The following is an 18031-nucleotide window of genomic DNA, read 5'->3' on the forward strand; positions in this document are numbered from 1 at the left end:
ACTTTTTGTTATTTGGACTGGCAGATAGATGAAAATGAAAAGAAATCAGTTTATCATGAAAATGCTTTGATCAGAACTAGCAGGAAAGTAAACTCAACTTGGAGACGCAATTATTGAAAGCAAATGAAAAAAATACTTAGAACACTGGACACAGTCTTTGTTGTGGTCTTAAGAAACAACACTGGAATGCTGCATCTCTTTAAATAATCACATCTTTCACTGAATCAAAAGCCAGGGCTGCTCCCATCCAGGAGGAGCTTTGCATCTCCTTTCTGTTAGGAGCAGGATTTGCCAGAAGTGCCAAATCAAATGTCTTCACACAAAACATCTGGGCAAAAACATTCATGAATAAAAGTGCTTCTTAATCTCTATCTTTGTAACCAGGAAAGCACTTTCTCTTGCACTAGAAAGAAGTCGGAGCAATTTAGATCAAATTCTCCCGGGAAGAAAGCATTATTTTTTCCATTGCATAAATCCATGACTACCAGAGAAACACAATTTCTTATTAACTAGTGTATCTCTTCAGGACTGCCTTCAGCAGCACTGTAGAGAGGTGCCAGGCTAGGGGTGCTGATCCTGTGTTGAATGCCAAGAATTATCTTTGGTAACAATTTATAGTTTACCCAACTTATCATTAAAAGTTCTCATTTTTAAGATGTCACAAATTTTTCAATCTTACAAAAGCAACAGTTTGTCTATACTATTGATTGAACTGACAGAAAAAAAAAAAAAGTCTGGAGTGATTTGGAGTAGTTGCAAAGCTCTTTTATAATATAGCAAGTATGATTACTGAAACCCAAAATATAAAGGTCCTTACTGATATACACAAAAGGAAATGTAACTGTTTCATTTTCCTTTGAATTTAAATCAAGCTGCACTTTGATAAAAATTAGCAATAAGAAATAAAGCCTTTAAATCAGCTCTACAGCTGCAGCTATTATGAAACTTAAAAAAAATAGTAACTAGTTATGGTCAAATGAAGTGACAATTACTACTAGCTCAAAAAGATTTTGGTTCAGCACTTTTGCCATTTTCATAGACTTTCATGGGAATGCCGACATTTTTGAAAAATAATGTAATTTGCCTCAAAAACTAGTAATACTAAAGGCAAATTTTGGCCTCTACAAAGTAAGCTTTGCTTGGAAACAGTTGTTATACAAATAGCAAAGGACTAATTAGTTGGCTAATATGCATAAAATATGGGTAAATCAGACCTGCATGGCAGAAGTGCTACTAAAATATTTTGCTGTTAAGCTTTCCACATTATCCTTCTTCCCTGTTTGTATTTATTTAATATTTCTGGAGAGTTATACTCTTCATTCTATAGTCACTGACCTGAAGAATCATGACAATGAACTCACCTTTTGGTTCATGATGTTATATGCACACAGAGAGCCAGTACAAAGGAAGGGGGAAGGCTATAAGTGTGTGTATGCATATACACATGTATTTGCTACATTATATCCACATATGGTTATCACATGCAAAACACAAAAAAATTCTCCTTTGTTTTCAGACAACTGCACACTACAGGTACTTTAATTGAGCGTTAATTCTCAGTCATTTTATGGATTAGGCAAATTTCACAATAACCAGATAGCTTTGTAAATCATAATGCCAGAGGGACCAGAGTATCTACCTCATCTGACTGCCACAGAACACCAGTTGCAGGATATTCTTGAATTATCTCCCACTTTAGAAGCAACACAGCAAACTAGCAGTCAAGCCAATTCCTGAGAGAGTAAAAGTGAGCTTACACCAGTTTTGTGCCTCTGCAAGAGCCTGCCACAGTTGTGTTCAAAGCTTCTGCAAGCTCCATTCTGAATTATCTAAGCTAAGAAACCAGCTTTCCACTTATGTTTGTAACAATGAACCACAAATAGAAACACTCGTTTTTTCGGGATGTTCATTCTGGACCATTTTACAGCATTTGCTAAAAATAAAGAAAGAAAAATAAGCCTTTGACATAATTAAGTTACCTTAATATACAATGAATTCTGATATCACATCTAGTATGTATCTTGCCCCACTTCCTCTCCTGTCCTCTCTTAGTTTCAGTGTATTTGTATTTCCACTTAGAAATCTTTGTCTCAATGTAGGTTGCAGGATCTACTCATTTGATGTCTCCTTGTTCAAGAAACATGCTGAGATAAACAAGAATCTGGGAAATTCAGATGTAACTTTGATACTTACAGTTACCACTTTACTTTTGATTTCTCTCAGATTTTTATTTATCTTATGCTTCCAAAGAAGCTTCAGCCTAACAATGGCAGAACATACTAAGAAAAGCTGAATTACCACCCTCACTAGAATCTAGTTGGTACTAGGAACGTGAATGCTTAACCTTCCTATATGTCATTATAAGAAAGCACTTGTAACTTTAAAATATAATTTCTGGAAAGTCAGAGAAACGTGTATCACACAATCACAGAATGGCTGATGTTGGAAGGAACCTCTGGAGCCCATCTTGTCCAGGGCAATCTAAAGCAGGCTGCCCAGGATCATGTCCACACAGCTTTTCAATGTCTCGAAGGAGGGAGACTCCACAACCTCTCTGGGCAACCTGTTCCCCCTCAGTCATCATCACTGTAAAAAATGTTTCCTGATATTCAGAGGGAACCTCCAGCGTTTCATTTGTGCCCATGGCCTCTGGTTCTGTCACTCGGCATCAAGGAAAAGAGCCTGGCTCTGTCCTCTTTGCACCCTCCCATCAGATATTCATAACCACAGATGGGATTCCCCCAGAGCCTTCAGTTCTCTACGCTCAAAAGTCCCAGCTGCCTCAGACACTCCTCACATGAAGATGCTCCAATCCTTTAATAATCTCTTTCTTGTACTGGGGAACCCAGAACTGGGCACAGTATGTGTAGCCTCACCAGAGCTGAGCAGTGGGTAAGGACCACCTCCCTCAAACTGCTGGCAACATTCCACTTAATGCAGCCCACCAAGCTGTTGATCATTGCCACAAAGGTACATTGCTGGTTCATCCAACTTTGTCTTCACCAGGACCTCTAGATCCTCTTCTGCAAAGCTGCTTTCCAGCTGGGCAGCCCCTAGCAGGCCTTGGTGCATGGGCTTGCTCCTTCTCCGGTGCAGGACTTCTCAATTCCACTTGTTGAACTTCATGATGTTCCTGTCAGCCCATTTCTCCAGCCTGTTGAGGTTCCTCTGAATGTCAGCACAACCATCTATCATATCAGTCACTCCTCCTAACTTTGTATCCTCTGCAAACTTGCTAAGGGTGCCTTCTGACCAAGCATCTGTATCATCAAAGATATTGAAGAGTATTAGATCAGGGACACCTCTAATTCCTGGCTGCCAACTGGACTTTGTGCCAGTGATCATAACCTTCTCAGCTCATCTGTTGAGCCAGTTTTCAATCCACCTCACTGTCTGCTCATTCAGCCCATATTTCATCAGCTTCCCAAGATCTTACAGGAGACAGTGTCAAAAGCTTTCCTAATGTCGAGGCAGACAATATCCAAAAAGAACATACCAAACCCCCCCAAAAAATACACACAAACTTTTTTAAGTCACCAAGCCTAGTTCATGTGATAACCAGCACAAATTGCCAGTTTTTCATAGGCCTTTATGGGTCTTTTCATAAACAGCAAGTTCAATAGCTTTAGTAATATAAGAATATTAAGCTGTTCTCCTTCAAATGTCCCCTAAACTTGAGATAAAGGCAGTAAAAATTTCCTCACAGTGAAGTGTCATTTTCCCAAAAGAACAACAAAAATCATCTTAGAGTTCATCTTTGAATGATAAACCTATCACACAGATTTCCTCTCTCTCTGCGAGACAGACAGGGCAAAGGTCTTAAACAACCAGGAGCAGAAGACTTGGGTTATCTCAGGACACTGACAGAGAACTGTAAAATGCCTTTTATAGTCTGAGTTACTGTTTATTTGTGGCTACACTACACAGAGGGTATCGGTGTATTTTTATTGCTATGCTCTGTACTTTCCCCGCGTTCCTCCCCTTTGGACCAGTTAATTACATGCTCATAGACATCCTCTGCTAGAGACATCAGTAATTTTCTCAGGATGACCATGCTCATTCTCCGATTTTTGCCAAGCTCTTCACCCACAAAGAAGCAAGCAAAATAATCTGATTCCTGCCAGAAGACAAATTCTTGCTGAATGGAGTAAGACAACAACTTTGTAGAGTCAGTTTCAAAAACTTAAGCTTTGGAGTTTTGTTTGTTTAAGTGTTTGCAAAATCTACCAGAGAAAGCTGATATATTTAGTTCTTATATAGAAAACATGGGAGGATTGTTTAATTAGCATTGGCCACCTCAAAGAGCCTCCAGCTCCCAACTTCATGCATTTTTTTCAACGGAGAAATGAAATCACATTTCCCTTAACTAAGAAACATTTTCTTTGTCTTCTTGGCCTCATTCAAAACCAGCAGCATCCTCACTCCAAAGGCTGCCCCAGAGGAGCTGCATTTAAGACCCACAGCTTTTCCAGGAATTTCCCACTGAAAAAGACACGTTTCCATGGGTCTTGTGGAGGTAACATACTCCTGCCATGCAGTGTTTCACTATCTGCCACTACATTGTTAGAGGAGTGTAACTGAATTCAAACTCTGAGCAAGGACAGAAAAATGGGAATTGTGTCTTCCTTGAATAGTCCAGCATCATCTATCCAAAAGGTAGCAGTGTTCAGAAATAGTTCCCTGCTAGATAAAATAACATCATACTCAACTTGGACTGCAATACAGGAATCACTCCACTGCTAATTCAGGGACAGAACAGCACATCTGTTGTCCCAGTCTTTGCAACATTTATCACACCAGTGAACCAGCTGGGAAAAGAGACTACTGAGTTTTGCACATCTCACTAGTTAAGACTCAGCAAATGCACATGACAGTGCCAGACAAATTAAAAAAAAAATAGGATACTCACCATTGTTTGATGAATTTAATTATTCACTCGATTTCTTCAGCAGAAGTTTAGAGAAAATGAGATACGAAGAAAACACACTTTCAGGAAGTATAACTCTTTCTCCCAGCCCTATTAATGCATCTCTTTCCATGGCTTTTTAGGACAAAATAACAATTTTCTAAACTAGGGATAAGAATCTGGGATTCCCCTTGTGCTTCCAAGAAGCAAGGATGCTCATTAGAGGGTACAATCCCTCTACTTTATTTCTCTGACTCTGTACATCTTGCATGCATGGAAAGGATACAGAATGGTCCTGTTCCAGCCTTTCCTGCAGTCTCATGTTTAGGGTATTCTCCTAAAAAAGGAAGCTCTCAAGACCATATAAAGCCTACAAATTCCATCTTTCACTACTTCACAGGGAATTCTAATCACTGACATAACAAGCAGAAAGTGGGAGCTGCCCTTGTTCCTCTTCCCATTTTGAGCAGAACTGAAAGCCATTCACATATTAGACACTGGGTGTTTATGCCAGATGAATTTGGTCTCTTCAGAAACTTCAGCAGGGCTCAGGGCTTAATCATTTCCAGCTTAAAGGGTTATGTAGGTTCTCAGCTTTCCAGGATGAAAGACTACACTTAGGAACCAGGGCAACTCTGTGGTTCCAAATAAGGACAAAGCTAAAAGGCAATAATGTAAAACGGCTCTGGTTCTTTTAGCTTCAGGTGCAGTGGACAGGGGGCGTCCAGCCATGGCAGCACCTGGATCCATATAGGGAAGGACATGGTCTGAATATGGTCCATAGAAGAGGAAGATTTCTTCCTGCCAAATCTTAGCAGAACATTTCAAACAGATAGTCTGGAGCAAGGAAGACATCCCCTTGGTGGAGGAAGACCAGGTTAGGCAGCACTTAAACAAACTGGACATGTGTAAATCCATGGGGCCTGATGGGTTGCACCCACAAACACTGAGAGAACTGGCTAAAGTAATTCTGAGGCCATTCTCAATTTGTAAGGCCATGTCACTCTTATCTTCAAGGAGTCCAGATTAAAGGCAGGATATAAGTCTTTTCCAGGTCTATTGAGTATGAGAGAATGAAATGTACCACACAGTGCTACTTTGGGAGCAAAGATGATGTTGTATGATACATTTAGTAGCAACTACGCAGCTACTTTAAGGATGTTTCCACCTATTGACCGATCCATTTACCTGTAGCTAAATACCGTCTTTGATGCTAAACGGCAAGTTCATTGGGATCTTCAGGTTTTATTGTGCCTTTATATATAAGAGGTTTAGCACACTCAATCTGTAACCAGTCTAACTGGTGTTACCACCATTAAAATCATTACAATACAAATTACTTAAATGTAACAGACGTAAACAAAAAATGAAAGAGGATAAAAAAACCTCTCAGATGAGAAAAATGTCTACAGAGATCAGATAATTGAAAGAGTAGCAAAGGGAACAGAAATAGAATAAACAAAGCTAGAGCAATGCTGCTTCTCCACTGTGGCAAAGTTATCCCAAAATCCCAATTGAAAATACAGACAAAAGGATACAGAGTGTTCACAAGAGTCATGGTTATGGGAAGTGAGGAAAGAAAACAATATATTGAGGATATTAACCACTTAATTGCTAGAGATATGCTAAATCTGCAGAGCATCTATCAGTTTCCTAACCACGTACCATTTGATTTTCCTCCAAGGAACGTAGGAAACCTTGAAATCACACAGTGGTTTTGATAACATGAGAATAGACTGAAAAACCCCAGGGTAACAAACTCACATGCTGCAGAGTGATGTCTGATACATTTAATAGCATCTGAAAGAAAGTTTGTTGTGACAGCTGTGGAGTAGGATGGCTGGAAGGCTAGGTGGACTTGCAAAATGAGGGGAAGATTTCTGTCTAAAAATAGAGTCATAGAGTTCTTCCATCATTTACAAAGATAAGGGGGGTTGAGGAGAAAGTTTTATGATCTTGAAGAGTGAAGGAGAAAAGCAGACCTTCCTCAAAGCCTGCTTTTCTAGAATTCTCAAGATTCTGCAGCTGGGAGAAGATTTCATCAGCTGAAAAATCTTGGCTTTGGGAACATTCACAGTGAAAGTTATCATTTACATTACAAAGGCATTAAAATGAGCCTTTTTACATCTAAAGATAAATAAAGGAAGAATACAACACAACATGGATACAAGACTTTTAATACAATCTTATTACTTAGGCCAAAAACTCTAAAACTCCAAAGGAAACACTTGAGCTGTTTTAACTTTACCAACATCAGAAGAACTACCTTGATTTGCTACAAGCGAAGATACATCCTGAAATCCTCGCAAAGTGTGACCTAGTAGTGTATGACCCTATGGGTCCAGGTAGTGATAGTGACTTACATGGACATAATAGGAACTGAAATGTTTGAAGAATGGCTAACGGTTAAAACAGAGAAAGTCCAAATGTGCCCAGAGACACTACAGTCATAGCTCCCCACCTGGCAGAAGAAAAAGTTCATAGCCTGTTTATTCCCTGTATAGGGAAGTACTATAGCTTAACATGGGAAGGAAGCAGTAAAAGGAACCACACTTAACTATTTCTTCACCTGCAAGCCTCAGAATAGTAACAGGCTACCTTGATATAATCTTATTCAGTAGCTGCTACTAAAATAGGTGGCAGTAATCCTAAAGAATCTCACCGTAATCCATGTACAGAGTACTCTATCAGCAAAACTACAGAACAGATCAGTCTGCTACTTCCCTGAGAAGCCAAGACAAAATTTAAGTTAAAAAAAATAGACATTACCACCAAACAATGCCTAGGCCACACAGCAGCTGATATTATTCCTAATGAGCATTCAAAATACAAACAGTTCTCAAAAGGGAGTACATTATCTTTTCAGAGGTAAAAGACAAAAATTCAGTGGGATTTCTAGATGAGAACAACTGAACAGAAATATTTAATGAAAGGAAGGCAGTTAGGAAACAACACCACCGAAATTCAAAATGCTGCTCGTATTACAATCAATGAATGTCAAAGTGCATAGCTAATGCCAGCTGATGGTGTTGAAAGACAACTGGGAGGAGGGTGGGAAAGATGATTTTGGACAATTAAATCAAAACAAAACAGAACAGGGTTGCAATTATATCACCTGGAGCTTTGATGCTCAATCTCAGTGACACTTCCGTCAAGTCTGCACTATTGCCCTAGTGTAAAAAACAACACAGGTTGTCTTCAGACACAGAAAGACTGGCTCATGAAAAAATTAAATATATTCACACACACCCATTCTGAGACAAAACATTAGTGGCCTCTTCACAGAATCACAGAATGTTAGGGATTGGAAGGGACCTCGAAAGATCACCTAGTCCTTTTTGATACCATGTTCAACAAGACATTTTATATCCTGTATTTCGTTAAACTATTCCCACGATTCTGATGCTAAATATTTTCTTTCCAAGTTTTTATTGAAATATTAGCAGACTGCATCCAGCCAAAGGATGAAACCTATCTTCATCCCAGGAAAAAGCCCAAAACAGAAGGTACGCGCTGTGAGCAAACAATCAATCTGTATCTCTGAATAGAAAAAACTGCTAAAGTTGATGGATGGACATTGTAACAGGAGCAAACCAAGTTTCGTTAACAAGTCAGTGCAGGGCTGTCACTGTCACAAATTGGTCCTGCCACCCCCATGAAAGCCAAAAGGATGCAAATTGCCAAGTGTCTGGCACTTGGTGGGACTTCTTAGTGTTCCCTCAAACAGCATTCCAGCAAAGGCTGCTCAGTCCTGCAGAACACACATATGCTTTATGCTGCTCCAGATTTTGGCCAGAAAAAGCAAATACTTTAAGTGTCTCCTTCCAACAATTAAATCTGAGTTTTAAAGGTGACTATACACTACTAAGGGTTGGGATATTTGCCACCAAAATGAGTAACCTTTATTATCAATTATGCAATGGAGTGCAACAGGCCACATTTTCTGATGAAGTGACTCATCTGACCTTAACAAAAATTACACCAGATGATAATCTCACCTCCATATATTATATATCACTCTAGAATTAGAAATTTTAAAGTTAAATTCTTAGCATTTTCATACATCACAAGAATAATATTTCTCTATGATGACACACCTATGGAACAAAATTTTTCATTCTAAGTCAACAGGTTCAGAGAAAAGTTATGCACATTATTAAACACTTCAAAGAAAAATCACAAAAATGCAAAGACAACATTTTCAAAAGTATGCAACCATTTTAGTTCTACTCCATACACCTAGTCTCATTCTACAGATTGTAAATTGCACCAAAATTCCAAATTAAATCAATAATTATTCAGCATTGCTGAATATGATGAGATATTTAAGTTTACTAATAAAGAAAATTTCCAGATTACAATAACTGTAACTTTTCTGAATACATTTTTGTTAGGTTTTTTCATGTAGGCTTTCCCTACAGTCACAAGAAAGGGTATGTTCCTCATACTGCTACAGTTACAACATCCAAGTGGTTTTGTGAAGCTGAGAAATGTGGTGAACATATTGCTAGACTTGTTAAGAAAACAGATGTTCTGGTCTTTTGCCTCCTTATGCCCACCAAGCCTTCCCTTTCTAGAGCAACAAAGGATCCATTTGTAAATACAACTACGCGAAAAAGGCACAGCATCAAGAATTTCTCATAATTGACAGAAAAATGATCTTTATGATGCACATATTACTTATATTAAGGGCAGGAGAGCTTATTCATTTCAATGAGATATGATGTGAAGCATGTAATCTATGAGTTCATTATGTTCACTAGGGCATAATACTGGTACTCAAATATAATACTGTTTTCCAAAATATCAACATCAGAAACAAATTGCTACAGTTCAGTGGCAACCTACAATTGGGGCCACCATCCCATCACAGACTGCACTGTAACGCAGAAACAAATACAAGTATAGAAAGTTTAAACATAGAGAAGCAATGCAAAGAGTAGACTATAAACAAGATAAAGACACTTTACTTAAAGATCTTGATAGAAAACTGGCTTTCATCCAATTTTGAGAAATAAATCAGCAAAACCAGACCTCTTTCTGGTGTTGAGGAAAGCTTCAACACCATTTCTTCACCAAAGCTACTCCGCAGTGCAGCACACATTTGATCACGGAATACGACAGCTACCATGCATAAGGCAGTTCTGATTCTGCATTAACTTCCGATTACTTTTAACTGCTATTCAAGAGACAAAAAAGTATCAAAAGTTTTTGCTGTTGCAGGACAAAAAAAAGTCAGCGGACATCTATCAGGATTAATATTTTATTATTATTATTTCAAATGGCTTTCAACAGTTTCAGTTAAGATCAAGGTCCACAGTGCTGCCCACTGCACAAAAATTCCTTTAGGGCCGTTCAACTGCTGACAGACACAATGGACAAACTGGAAGAGGAGGGACCCAGAAGTGACATCTCCAAGTGACTCAGTTGCCACATGAAAGACATTTCATCTAGCACAATCACTCAGTCCCTTTCTCCTGACACCACCAAGAGGAGCTGGTCGAAAGCTTGCTGCAGTGAAGCAAATGGTCATATTACAGAAAGTGAACTGAAATCACAGTGGCAGGAAAAAAAAAAACCGAAACAAAACAAAACAAAAACAACACAAACCAACAACAAAAAAACCCAAAGAATATATCAAAGAGTTAACAGAGCAATTATATAGAGAGGGCAGCGAGAAATGCTGACACCACTGAGTCTGGGTAAGACAATATCTATTTTTTTAAGCCATGCAATTCTACTTCTAAAACTGAATTTTTGATGTTTTTAAGTTGTGTTGGTATTTTTTTTTAATGGAGGCTAGCAAAATTGTTATGAATGTAAACAATTACTGTATCTGGTATGCTAGTAATAACTAACTGAAAATGCCTGTTCTCAATTTATTTTTGTTGAGACACTAACACAGCTGGCATGTTTCTCTCCTGAATTCTCATGTAGTGACTCAGAAGATCCATCATGCAGGTAACCTGTGAAACAGCATACATTGAACTGCTATAGATTAGCAGATCTTAGATTAGTATTGACAATTTTCTGTGTAGACAAAATTTGAGCCTGGGAAAATATGTACAGGGAAGTCCTGTTGTATAAAATTTTCATGTGAAAGTGTCTCAATGCAAAATTTAAAGTTAGTTTTGAATACTTAGCTTTCAAACATTTACCTTGCTATTATACTATCAGCTACAGGTCCTTTGTTTTTTAACATGAAAGAGAATAACACACTGCTCCGAACCAAAGAATAACTGCCACCTGAATGAATACCAATTTCTTAATAGCTTTTGATGAATTACCATTCTAAGTAGATGGCTGAAACAGAAGAAACTTCTCCCTGAAGCAGCCAAAAAGTGACAGTATAAACCTGAGTGGATGTTCAAAGTGGAATTTGGAGTATAAAATACCTTTCAGAGGATTGTCTTGATGGGGCAGTCACCATGGCTTCACCAAGGGGAAGTCATGCTTAACCAACCTCATAGCCTTTTACGAGGACACAAGCAGGTCAAGAGACCTGAAGCAAACAGTTTCCAGAAAGTTTTGGATTTTTTTAAAAGTCATTAATCAGGGAAGATCTTTAGATAAAAAAATATCAAAATAAAAGACAACAGAATAGACTTTAGATAGTGTTGTCAATAAATGCCTAATTCTTGTATAGCTGTTACCTGCAGAGATAACATATAATAAATATGTACAAATACCAGCAGCAGCTTCAGAATAAATGAAAAAAGTACCACTGACAATACATATTCAGGAGCTACATTGGAGATAGCTATCCAAAGTGGCAAAAAACATTTGTAAGAAGGAAGGTAGTTTAATGAATCATGAAACTCCCTTTTCTCAACACAATTACTGTTTGAATGTCATGGTATTAGAAAAACAAATACAGATCTACCCTTTAAAATCCTCACAGATTCTTTATTCTAGCTGCCAAACTATCAATTTGGTTGATCCAGATGCTCAGCAGAGTCTTGAATGTGACAATACAAAAGCTGATACTGCACTTGACTGTCACATTAAGGGAAGATACTGACTTTGGCAAACATAAGCTGACTAGGTATACATACATGTCATTTTCCGGCACACATTTTACCACATCTGGCACACAATTTACAGCATCTGTAACACTGCTGAAGACAGAATGTGACCAACACTATCTCTGCAAACATTAATATATCTCCCTGACTTTGCACTCACGGGATTGGACACTGCAGCTGATCAAGAAAACTCAAGAGATTGAATAATGCCAAGAAAGTATAGGAAGAAACAAAACAGACAGAAGTTTCTTCCTAGGTCTTAAAATACTTCTGCACAGTTCAGATTGCATAAGGCAAAGCTGACACACAGGTGGCAGCCCCCAAACTCCAGGAAGTTTTCACACCGGCTATCTTTGAGAAAACCAGCTCACTGCTGCCAAGAACACACAGGGTCCAGATGAGTGACTGCACCTGAGCTCAGGCAGCACACACGGACTTCAGCCAAGCAGAGTCCAGAGAGCCCAAAGCTCCATTTCCAGACCCCAGCTGCTCATCCTATCCCTCTGCTACTGCAGGAGACGGCCACGAACTCATTCTGGGTCTGCTGGAAGAGTTGTGCCTGGAACACAATAAAAAGTGAAGCTATTTAGACACTCTTTAAATTGGTATTTGGATGCAGTGTTATCACACTGGTCAGGGACCCCAGGTATTAGGACACCTCTGGCTTTTATCGTACCTGTTAAGTAGCCTCTGCAAGCACAGCTCTGGGAATGCTGTCTTTAAGTGTTTCTAGTCACAAGAACAATCATTAAAGAGACAAAAGCTCACACAATCAACCCACTTAGAGCACTTTACTTTGATTTAGCTATAAACTGTGATTTTCAAAACCACATATTTGTGCTGTCATAATTGCATAAAATTCAGAGGGCTTTATCCACAGCATGAGCAGTGAGATGATTTAACACGTGGGCCTCTGGTGTTACTAGTGTGAGGAAAAAATGGAGCCTCTGCCTTCTTCAGTGAATCCAGATGTTGCACATGTCAGTCTCTTCATGAATTAAATGCAATTCCAGATTAAAATGAAGCTGGTATTGGAGGACCACTTGCATTTGAAGTTTATCACATATATCACCTTGCAAGCAGGGGCAACTGATGAGGTAGAGTTCATACCAAGTTACAACTGCTCCTTCATTAAGAAGCAGCCAAAAAGTAATCTTTGACTTTCTCGATGAAGTGCTGGTCCTTTCAGGATGGCAGTCTCACCACATGTGCCCAGACTTCCCTGAGTTCCATATTAGGGTCACTTGTCAGAAAACTCTTCTTGGAACCTGTTTGGAAGCTGGTTCAGACATAGGCAGTGCTTTGGGCAATGAATTACGTATCAGTCCTACTCCCTAGTAACAACTTCCCAGTTATCCATTGGAACAAATCTGATGGCAACACTAATCCTACATCCTTCCTTCAGGTTTACCAACAAGCCCTACTTGTTGAATACAAAGTACTTAGACATAAACACCTGGAGGGCAGGCAAGGTCAGCAAGAAACCTACATTTCTTAAGTTTACTCTCCCATTCAATCCCTAGATTAAGGCTTTTTCTACAGCAAAGTTACCTTCTGCTTTCAGGAGAGCAGCTGAATTTGCACAAACCACCCCCCACAGTTGCAGCAATGCTTGCAGCTAACAGCCCAGTTGTTACTTCACCACAGCTGAAAATGTTTTCCAGGAAAAAAGCTCATATTAGCTGACTTTCATCCTTCCTATGCTGCTTGTCTGCAGGGATAGGAGACCTTAGACAGTATGTTTCATTTTGATAACTTTGGGAGGTTGCATCAGACAGATGCCTACTCCAGTTATTATTATTTATCCAGTATGCATCTGTCTTTTTGTAGACAGTTCACATACTGATAAGCTCCCAATAGTTATTTTTACATAACATTCTTCAAAGGAACTTTCCCATGCTCCTATTCCTGTTTGCATGCTGCTCAACCAGGCTGGATGCTCTGAGTTTTCAGAAAACAGTCATCCAAATACATTTAATCCTAATAAGAGCACACTGAGAACAGAGGCAACAGTGAAGTGCCACGTCCTCCAGCATTACAACGTGGAAAAGCTAAAGCAGATAAAGCAGCATGTGAAAAAAGAGTGAAAAAAACAATTAAAATTTGACTACTACTCACTCGAAACATAACTGCTCTGACCTTGGTAAACCCTTGAGAGCTGCAAATGTATGATAGTGGGACTCACAAGAATGTGTGTAACACAATGAGATAGCTGAGAAGGCTGCACCATAATCACAAGAAAATAGCACTGGTACTAAAAAAAAAAAAGGCACATAGACATCAGATATGCTTTACAGCCATCATATGGTTTTTAACTGGTTGGTTCATCTTCTGACAATGTCAGAGTCAGCAAAACAGGATTCACTTTGTATGCTGTTTTTCCATTTTTTTATGCTTCTACTTTAAATGAAATTTGCCATATGAGTTGGATTGAAGAAACACTATTGATAATGATAGCTCCTCAAATAAAGCTTAAAACATGCATTGACTTCTTTCAGCCCAAAAGCTTAAACAAAAAAAACCAATTTTGACAAATTTGTTTCAGAAACAACATTAGATGCAAGAGTACGATGTCTGGGGGAAGAGAGGGGAAATCATTTCTAGGGGAACCAAGATGCCTGTACTAGAGAAAGCATAAAGTCTTGCCTGCTTACAAACACAAAATAACTTATGCTGTTGTCTCAAAAGGATTATCTTTACGCAAAACAAATATTCTCAGCAAAAAAATCAGACCTACTTTGAGCAACGAGAGGACTGCTGACAGAAATACCACTTAACACTGGGAGATACCTTTTCCTCTAGGGAAGAAGACTTGCGAATGAGTTTTCTGCTCACCTACTGCCAGATGTAAACACAGAACAATAATAATACTATTCTGAGTACCTTTTTTTCCAATTAAACAAAAAATTCATTGTCTCAGTCAAAATTTAGATGTGAGACTGGAGCTGTTGTGAACTACTATGAGCGCAGCAAACTTTTAAGAGATGTTTTGAAATCCAGCGTACACTGTTCTCTCCAGGTTTCTTCCAGTTTGACCAATTTCTCCTCTCTCATCACCAGATTTGCTGGAAGAGTCCAAAATCAGACAACTACCAAAAAGCCCTGTGTGATCCACCCATAATGGATATGCTGGGTTTGGGTACACCAAGTGTTTTTAAGAACCATGCCTGTAGTGTACACCAGATAGCACTGTAAAGGAAGATGTATCTGCTGACTTGGGTGGCATTACTTGGTTGAAACAGGGACATCTGTCCACATCCAGTTACTCTTTGAAGGGCAGTCAGAGAGATATTCCTGCCCTCAACCACGTTTTCTGCAAGTTTTCACCTATAAGAGGGAAGTCCAAAACCAAGCCTGAATCACAAATCTTAGCTATGGTAGTAATGTACATTAAAATCTGTGTAGGTGTATTTTACCAACCAATGGCCTGGGCAACAGAACACTTGGATCAGTCATGGCTTAAGTCTATCTCAGTCCCAGCTATGGCAGCTCTGGCCTCCAAATTGCCATTCTCTTGCACCAGAACTTCGTCCATATGGTCAAGTGTCAAGTTGCTTCTGGGAACCAATCCAGTGAAAAACATTTACTCTCTGTTCACAGAAATTCAACATGAGCACTAGTACCAGTAGGTTACTGCCAAAGAGAAAATGGGGAGGTGCTTCTTGAAGGAAGACTGGACTGCAGCAGCCCCTGCAGCCCACAGAGCAGACGCCTCTGCTCTTTCCAACACCTCAGCTACCTGGGCTGGAAACCTCTCTGCAGCAGCTGCAGGGACATTAGACCAGGGCAGTAACTCAGAGTCTGCACAGAATTTTCCAAGCCTATTCCTGAGACATTTTGCTTCTGAAAACCCTCTAGAGATTCCTTACTCAACAACTACTTCAAGACAACCAGATTGAACAAGTAATTATAATCAAGCTGACTTTGTTTTCCTTCCAGGGTATCTCACAGTGCATCACAGAGTTAGGAATTGTCTGTTCTGTGTATTTTTCAGCAGCACTGAATACATTACCTGAGATCAGTAATATACTTTTCTGCCTTATCAAGTTGTCATAAGACAAAATATTAATAGTCCATTGCAGTATATGATCAATCTTAAAGAAATTAGCAACTTACAATTCTTTTTGCTTCCAAAGCAATAAAGAATTCCATTAAACTAAAACTCCAAGAAGTGTTCTCACAGTCTGCCACAGAAGAGCACTCATGTTTTGTATGGGAGAACATGACCAGAGAGAGCACTAGAAGGTGAGCCCTGTGAATCAGAACACTAAAAATCAACAAGATCAAAACCACTAATCTCAAAACCTGTGGAGAGCAGAAGAAGAAACCATCACAGATGAATCAGATTTATGCTTTGGTCTTCAAAAGTTACAGATAAAAAAGTAGATGCTTTCCCAATGGAGTCTATTGACTCAGATCTCATTGTAAGACCTCAAAAAAGCATATTTCTTTCTCAAATATCTATTGGCACATGCATAATATTACATAAGCACCTTTTGTGGGGCTATTTGAAACACAAAATTACTTTTGACTACTTGTCTTATGCAAATTCACAGTCAAGTGCCTCCTTTGAAAGAAACTAACACAAAAATTAAAGACACAGGATATCAATATACATGTAGCAGATGAAAGCTAGAGAAATTAGGGGAGGGCGGAAGAGTGAACTAACTCCCTTTCATACAGAGTGTTCTAGCAGGAAATGTACTATCACCACATTGGAGTAAAAGATCAGACACCGTAACAAGCAACTGGAGAAGAAGAAAAAACACAACAAAACAACCCATATGTTTACTTAAAACCAGACCTGTTTTCTCACAGCGGTACTAAAACCAGCTTCACAAGGGTGACAAGAATTCTCAGTTGCACAAGACAGTGCCTCTGTCGGGTCACAAAACACGTTTGGGCAAATCCTGAGCTGGTGGGAATTGTTACTGTTGTACTGACTGCAGGATGGTCACTCATGCAAGCTTAAAATGAATCTTAGTTGTACATATTTCCTATGATGCAAGAAATGTCTGTGATATGTACCCTGAGAGTAACCTCCTCTCACTATGACATAAAGATCCTTGATTCAAAATTTATCTTAGACAATTTAAGAATTGAGATAAGTTTGACAGAAATTTTTATTTTCTAACACAGCATTAGTATATCTTTAAGTCAGGTTTTAATATCACAGGTCTTTTACCATACTTCTGATTGCAATAGGTAGTACGGAGAGTATATAAAGTATAAAAACAACTTCTTAGAGACATATTTTAATCCATTTGTCTGCTCATTAGATACTTCTGCTGAACCCCTCTTTGGCAGCAACAGCACCAAAGGGATTTTCACATTTTTTGTTCACACCTACTGTGGAGAAAATTAATCAAACACATTTACGTTAATTAGGTTTAGAAGACTCTGAGAAAACATTGCTACTATTAATACCAGGACAGAAAAAAAAAAATCTAAATGAGCTGGCTGTTTCAATGCTTTCCACTAAAAATAAATAAATGAATGAATAAATATATAAATAAATAAGTAGACAAAGCCCCCCACCATTGGTCCGTTGCGTCTCAAAAAAAAAAAAAAAAAATTCAAGCATCTTGTAAGATCAAGGCATCAAGGCAACTGTGGTATATTATTTAAAACTACAGGCTAACAAAGTTAACGTTTTTCTCAAGCTGACATACAAATTTTTCATCTATTGTAAAACCGAAACAAAAAAGAACAGAGCACTCTCCATAGATTCTGTAAGAAATACTGACTTAATCAAGTAATGGGCATTTAGGAGATTACAAATCAGAGCTAAAAATTCACTATTGCCATTGCAGTGAAAATGTGACTTGGGGTCAACTGAAGAAAGAACTTAGAATTATTTCAGTACTTTGAGATTATTGCAGACATTTGGTAACAAAACCATGAAAGATTGCTGTGATGCAGCTTTTGACAGATGATATTTCCTGTCGAGACAGAACAGAAAGAACTGTAGAGCTTCAAGATTGTAATCGTTTCGTACATTTCTATGTACAAAGTACTTTTTTAAGCAAAATATTTCATCCCTGCAGCTGCTATCTCTTAGATGTACTGCCATTCTTCATCTTCATCCTCCCACAACTGG

At 38.7% G+C, this 18031-nt stretch overlaps 1 protein-coding gene across 1 annotated transcript in view; it reads right to left on the minus strand.

Annotated features, from left to right (window-relative positions):
• CPQ (carboxypeptidase Q) overlaps positions 1-18031 on the minus strand; it is a 159277-nt gene that overhangs the window by 138739 nt on the left and 2507 nt on the right. The gene's annotated exons all lie outside the window — the stretch shown is intronic.

This window comes from Patagioenas fasciata, chromosome 2, assembly GCF_037038585.1.
Source record: "Patagioenas fasciata isolate bPatFas1 chromosome 2, bPatFas1.hap1, whole genome shotgun sequence".
In the NCBI taxonomy this organism is placed as follows: domain Eukaryota; kingdom Metazoa; phylum Chordata; class Aves; order Columbiformes; family Columbidae; genus Patagioenas; species Patagioenas fasciata.